The sequence below is a fragment of the Plectropomus leopardus genome, chromosome 8, assembly GCF_008729295.1.
Source record: "Plectropomus leopardus isolate mb chromosome 8, YSFRI_Pleo_2.0, whole genome shotgun sequence".
In the NCBI taxonomy this organism is placed as follows: domain Eukaryota; kingdom Metazoa; phylum Chordata; class Actinopteri; order Perciformes; family Serranidae; genus Plectropomus; species Plectropomus leopardus.
This window is the reverse complement of record NC_056470.1, coordinates 34788918-34795639: the sequence shown is the minus strand read 5'-3', so window position 1 is coordinate 34795639 and position 6722 is coordinate 34788918.

Sequence of the window (6722 nt, the reverse complement as noted above, 5' to 3'; positions counted from 1 at the left end):
AACCAAAAACCCACTGATTCTGAGACGATGGAACTGAGAGTGCTGAGATGCAAAATAGTGGTCTACATGTCGGACCTCCGGTCTTTTTGGACCTCCGGTACTGAGAAAATATGGGGTGCTGGGCTCCCTGACCAAAGTTAGACCTGTGTCCGCATACTATGTGTAAAGTCAAACACCTTCCAAAAGGGTGTAGGCCTCCGCCAGGGTTGACTATCGCCACTTAGATTAGATTATATTTACCTAATTAATCCAGAGAGATCTGCTAGTTGCAGATGATGTGGTCCGGCTGGCTTCATGACACCGTGACCTCCCAGCATGCACTGGGGCGGTTTGCAGCCAAGTGTGAAGCAGTTGGGATGATGGTGGTGAAGAAGGAGCTGAGCCTGAAGGCAAAGCTCTCGATTTACCGGTCCATCTTTTTTCCCTCCCTCACCTATGGTCATGATCATGGGTAGTGACCAAAAGAAAGAGATCGCGGATACAAGCAGCCAAAATGAATTTCCTCCATAGGGTGTCTGGGCTCAGCCTAACCCCTAAATTCTACCGGGTCTATCAGCGGCACGGCACAGCCTCCAGAGCTGATTGCTGATGTTCTAGTTAATGCTAGTTATTCCACCGGAGCCATCGGAGCATCTCAACCAGCATCCCAGAAATATGCAGCAAGCTTATTTTTGCCAGATACAGACAGCGACCGTGTCAAGCAGCACAGAGCAGATTGACACAAGCATCGCATCTAATCAATTTTCAAAATTAAACATCTTGTACAGACTTGGGATCATATTTAACTTGACTAAAGCCAACTGTATCTGCGTCCTCTCCGTCCAGCAGCTCTGTCTTCTGTCCAGCAGGAGAATTATGCTCCTGCTAACTGCCACTGGACATGAAATAGACAGAAAATAAATCATAATTAACAACAGCACTGTATTTTTAACAAAACATTTCGTTTATCATCCAGTTGTCATCATCATCATTCACCTGTATGATTTATAACATCAATATGTTTTGAACTGAATCACAGCCACATTCCTCTATCTAAAGTTGAGCGTGTTTTCTGACTCAATTTTTCAGTTCACATGCATTTTCATCACCTCATTTTTTTTTAATCAAGAAATTTTTGTTAATTTCATCCCTCATAGAGCACCCTCAGTTTTAACTCTCTGCCACAGTGTCCGAAATCTCCTGCATTCACTGCTCGCTTTTACTTTTCCTGCTACTGCTGCCACATCTGCTGTCAGTGTTGGTAAAGAAGCAACCCACACATGCAGTGAGAATGACACCTAGTGTTCACAATACAAACTGCATTTTAACATCATCAGCTCACCTCTTATCCTGTTACAGTCCTGCTGTAGATCAGACTGACGAAAAATATCACTTCCTCTGTGGCTGTAAGGTTCTGACTCTATCTTTAAACTGCATCTGATTGACATCAAAGTCTACATTCACATGTACACCAGCGCAGGGTGAGGCTAAAATTCAAATGGTTATTTAGTCGCCACATCAATGTTTAACACGTTCTTATAATCTGTGTATTTTCATCTGTTTGTGTTTAAATGTTTTTCCTTCTCTAAGATGAGATGTGCGTTTTAACCCTTTGAAACCTGAGCAAAAAAGCCATTGAGCAACTTTACATAGCATGCAATTGTTAAAAGATACAAGAACATTTCCTGAAAATTACCACACACAAATGAAAAATAACTAAAAGAAAAGAAAAAAGAACAAAGACATGGCCTGAAAAAAGCTAAAATATAAAGTTAAATAAACATATAATTAGAAGTTCAATTTGTTTTCTAAGTCACTTATTATTAATATCAATATCAATTATTTTAGATTAATGAAATTAATTCCTTTTAAGCCTTTTTTAGTATCCGTGGGAACCATAGTAACGGATATTAGTGCTGCGTTACGTCAACAGCTACAGAAAATCAATTCTACATGTTATGTTACATTATATGAAGTGCTATTGACAGAAGATGACTATAACAACATCATTACATGCAACAACTTCCATGACTTTTCCAAAAATTCCAGTGATTTTTCCAAATTCCATGACTTTTCCAGGCTTGGAAAAAGAAAATGTGAAATTCTATGACTTTTCCAGGTTTTCCATGACCGTGGGATCCCTACATGGCTCTGGAGTAATCCACATATTGTATTATTTTTTTGCAAAAAAAAAGAGTATTGTTGCATTTCAAGAGATTCTCCTTGTCTTCTCCGCAGTTTCAAAATACTTTTCACATTGAGTCTCAACCGATATAGTTGTTCAGCATATTTCTGCCAGGTCCTCCATATTTCCGAAGATCTTTGTTGCATAATATTATCGATGTCCTGGCCTTTGTTGTAAGGCTGCCGCTCCCCAGCAGCTCAGTCTTGGTCTTGTGTATAATCAGGTCAGTGTGAGTGTAGATGTCTTTTTTTTTTACCTCCACAGGCCAATGACTTTGAAATTTTTAACATCTTTTATCACCCTTACAGTTTATCAACAAATTGATGATCAATTTCCCCGGTTGTATATCTTTTTAAAAGTAGCAAAGCAATGAAGAGCTTGGTGCCTCTCTTGCATTATTCAGCAATTTAAACTGTTCCAGACCAGGTCAGGTTGGCAGCATGTTACCATCAAGTCGGGTCAACAGAGAGCCATCTTCGTTGCATCAATAACTCGGGCTTTAGGCTCAACGTACCTGGCTTACAGCAGTCTTACTCCCTCTGGTCTGAATTCTCAATTGTGTTGTGTTAAGTAGATTTGGTTCTGATCCCTGCTGGCTGGATCGAGGCTCTGGTAGTAGGTATCCTCACATGTGAAGGCTGGTGGGCTGTTCTCGTAGGTGACACACTGAAAAGTAAAACAACTGTTCATTTGCCAAGACCTTTTCTTTTCTTTTTTGTAGAACCCAGATTTAAAAAAAAGGTTGGGATGCTGTATAAAATATTAAGAATGCAGTGATTTGCAAATCCTTTTTGACTTACTGTAAAACATTAATTAAATGTCTACACCCAAAAGACAGTTTCCAAAAACAAACCACTTTAAAATAAAAAAACATGTTTTTTACAAGGTACAGGGATAAAGAAAGGGTTTGACAATCATCAGGTATTTACAGGGGTTACTGTTTATTTATTTGGTTACTTAATATTTATTTTTTCCTCATGATCTCATTCTTTTTTTATGTAAATAATAATGAAAAATTGTAGATATTTGATTTTGGGTATGTTGGTTTATGCATAAAAGAGGCATCCTCGAAAGGCTCAGATGACACAAGGTTTACCGTTTGTGAAATACTGTTTGGGCTGACAGGTACATACAGGTTTTGGAGCAACATATGCTGCCATCCAAATGATGTCTTTTTTAGGGACGTTCCTGCTTATTCCAGCAAGGCAATGAGACACATTCTGCACATGTTCCAACAGCGTGGCTTCATAGTAAAAGAGTTCAGTGACTAGACTGGCCCGCCTGCAGTCCAAACCTGTCTCCCATTAAAAATGTGTGGAAAATACTATGTAGGAGACCCCAGACGGTTGAGCAACTGAAATCTAATATCAAGCAAGAATGGAAAAGAATTTCACTTTGAAAACTTCAACAATAAGTGTCCTCAGTCCTCAACACCTACTGAGTGCTGTTAAAAGAAAAGGTGACGTGACACAGTGGTAAAGTTGCACCTGTTCCCTTTGAGATGTATTACATGCATCAAATTCAGAATTAGAGCATATTTAAAAAAACAACTACAACAAAGAATATCAGTTTGAACATTGAATATCTTGTCTGTGTTCTGTATTTAATTTCATGTAGATAGAAAAACATTTCCAAATATTTACTTTCTGTTTTTCTTCACTCTATGAAAGCACTATGTCTGAGATTTAAGGTGAAAAAAAAGACCTTTCTTTAATGGGAACGTTTTGCACCTTTTGCGCATTTCATATCATTCATTCATATATATATATATATAATTATATATATATATAGATATATATATATATATATATACATAATTGTGGCTGTATTAATGCATATGGCATACATTCTGGCAAGATGGTATATTTTTGTTTAATCTTTGATTTTCCAGCTCAGCTCCTACAATAAGTCTAAAATACACAGTGGAATCAAAACTGCTACATTCATACTGTAAGTGCAAAAAATGCACCTCTGAAACCCACTCAAACTGCGATGTTAGATCCCACAGCCATCAAAGCAAAAAAACATGCATTTTGTTATTCTGTACAGTAGGGACAGTATATTTGTTAGCTTGTTTTGATGTTTTTCTGCCCTCTGGGGGCCAAAAGTTCACTACTGCAACTTCAATAAACGACTTATCTGTGCAGTCATTTTCAGTTGTTTCTCAGTGTATTAGTGGCCATCAGTGAAGCCCAGAGTGAGAATGAACAGAGAAAGGAAGTTAAAGATATTTACCTCCATGTTGCTGTTGTATACATTCATCGTCTTCATTTTGCAGAGGAGCAGTAGAACAAGAGCAAACAGCGCCACGACCAAGAGCACACACACGACCAGAGGAAAGAGATACACTGGGCATAGACATGGAGAGAGAAATTATTGTATTATTGGAAAAATATGTCTTAAAATGTATTAAATACTTTAATCTGATCAAATGAGATAGATTTTGTAAAAATAAATATATTAAAAAAGGCATATATTGTTAAATAGGCATAAAAGGGATGTGATATAAAAGTTTTTTTCATTTCATCTCTACTTGAATGTTTGTGATGTATAAAATTTTGTTTTTTACAGTATTTAATGTTGTGTACCTGTAAACTGGTCGGTGGTTTCGGGGTAAACCGATAAAGGTGTGAAACTTCCTGAGCTGGAGCTTAAACTCTGAGTTGTTGTCGGAGTGGAGACTGGGGGGGCCGGTGTTGAAAAAGATGGAGGAGTCCATTTAGGGTTTGAATTGGCTGGAGATGTGAACAACAAAATCACAATGAAACAATCAGATACCGAATCACAACTGATACACAGAAATCCTGGAGAGAGAAATTACATGGATAGATACAATTTATAGCCAAAATCATATTGATAGTGTTGAACACAGAAAAACCAAAATGCGGCATTAAGTGTGATAATAGAGTAAATGTTTGTGCATATACTAAATTAACTGTCACTACAAATATTATTTGGGGTTTTTTTTGATGAGAGGAGAAATTTTGCCAGAAAAAAGGGAAAGTTTATCATTATAAGGATAAATAGCTACATTGGAGACATGCAAAACATTTTGCATTGATTACTTTACAACTCTTCATCTACTCTTTATCATTAAGACATTTTAAAAGTAGAATTGGCTGCTTGAATCCTGAAAACTCCAGATCAACTAAACACCCTATTTTGTCTTGAACACACACGCTTTATAAATTCAGAGTAATTTTAAACCAAGTGGCAACCTCTGAGGATGAAAAGTGAAGCAAATAGGAAGCGCAAAAAACTGCAGTTCCTCAAATGTCCACTCGAGGCCGACTCCAAGAGTGAGCTCATTGAAAAACGGCAAAGTGACCCTTACAGAAAAGGCTGGAGGTGATGTAGTGACTTTACCTGTATATACTACTAATTAAACTGTACATGTATATCTGAATACTACATGTGAAGCATTTACAGGTAAAATACCCAATATTTTGGTATTTTCATTTCAATAAATAATTTAAATATAATTTGGTAGGAAAAGCAAATTAAACATATTTTTAACACTTGCACCTGCACCAGCTGTTGTTCTGATGACTCTGGCGACCTCAGAGCTGTAACAACTCAAATTCTGTAACCCGAAAAATGAATATTCGTGTGTCTCCTGTTATTTCCACCCACTTCCACCGACCCAAGAAATATTTTCATTGTCATTTTTTTTGCTGTGAAAATTGACTGATGCACTGAACAGAAGGTGGACTGTGAAGATTTGAAGAACATTTTCAGAATTTTTCATTCAAACTCACCGTCTACGACAATGATCGGAAACAACGAGTACAACTCCGGAGACAAAGCTCTGCCGTAACCACACCTATAGCGTCCTGTGTCCGACTCGGTCACCTGTGCGATGGTCACTTGTAGTCCGTATGTAGATCCCTCTCTGTACTCCATGCTGTATCTGCCGCTCTGAGTTTTGTTGCCGTCTGTTTCAATGAGAACGTCTTCTTGTTTTTTGCAGTCGTTCCTACAGAAGAACTTCCACCCTCTGTAGACACTTCTGCTGCAACTGTGAGTGACTTCTTCACCTTCAGTGTTTGTAGAGAGAAAGCCATAGTATCCATCCAACAGTCCCCCTGAAGAGATCAACAATCATGACTTACTGTCTGTACTTCCTGTACGATGCTGCAGTCTCATCACAGTATTCCCTGCTTTAAATAACTCACATTCTTATTCCAGTTTAATTCACTTGATTTAATTTATTCTTACGCCTCTGAAAGCACTAAATATGGTGAATAAAGTAAATAAATGAGGTTTAATGACTTTAGAAACTCACCATCTGAAACTCTGACCTCGAACTCCTGATATGAATATTGGAACAAAGATTTGCTCAAACCACATCTGTACCGTCCTGCATCAGACTTGGTCAGACGTGAAATGGTCACTTTCAGAATTCCTCCTCCTGAAGATCCATTTTCGTATTCGATGCTGAATCTGCCATTCTGAGCTCTGACATCTTCTGTTTTAACGAGAATATCTTTGTCTTGACATTCGTCCCTACAGAAGAACTTTGTGTTTCCAGCCAAAGACAAGTGGCAACTGACGGAAC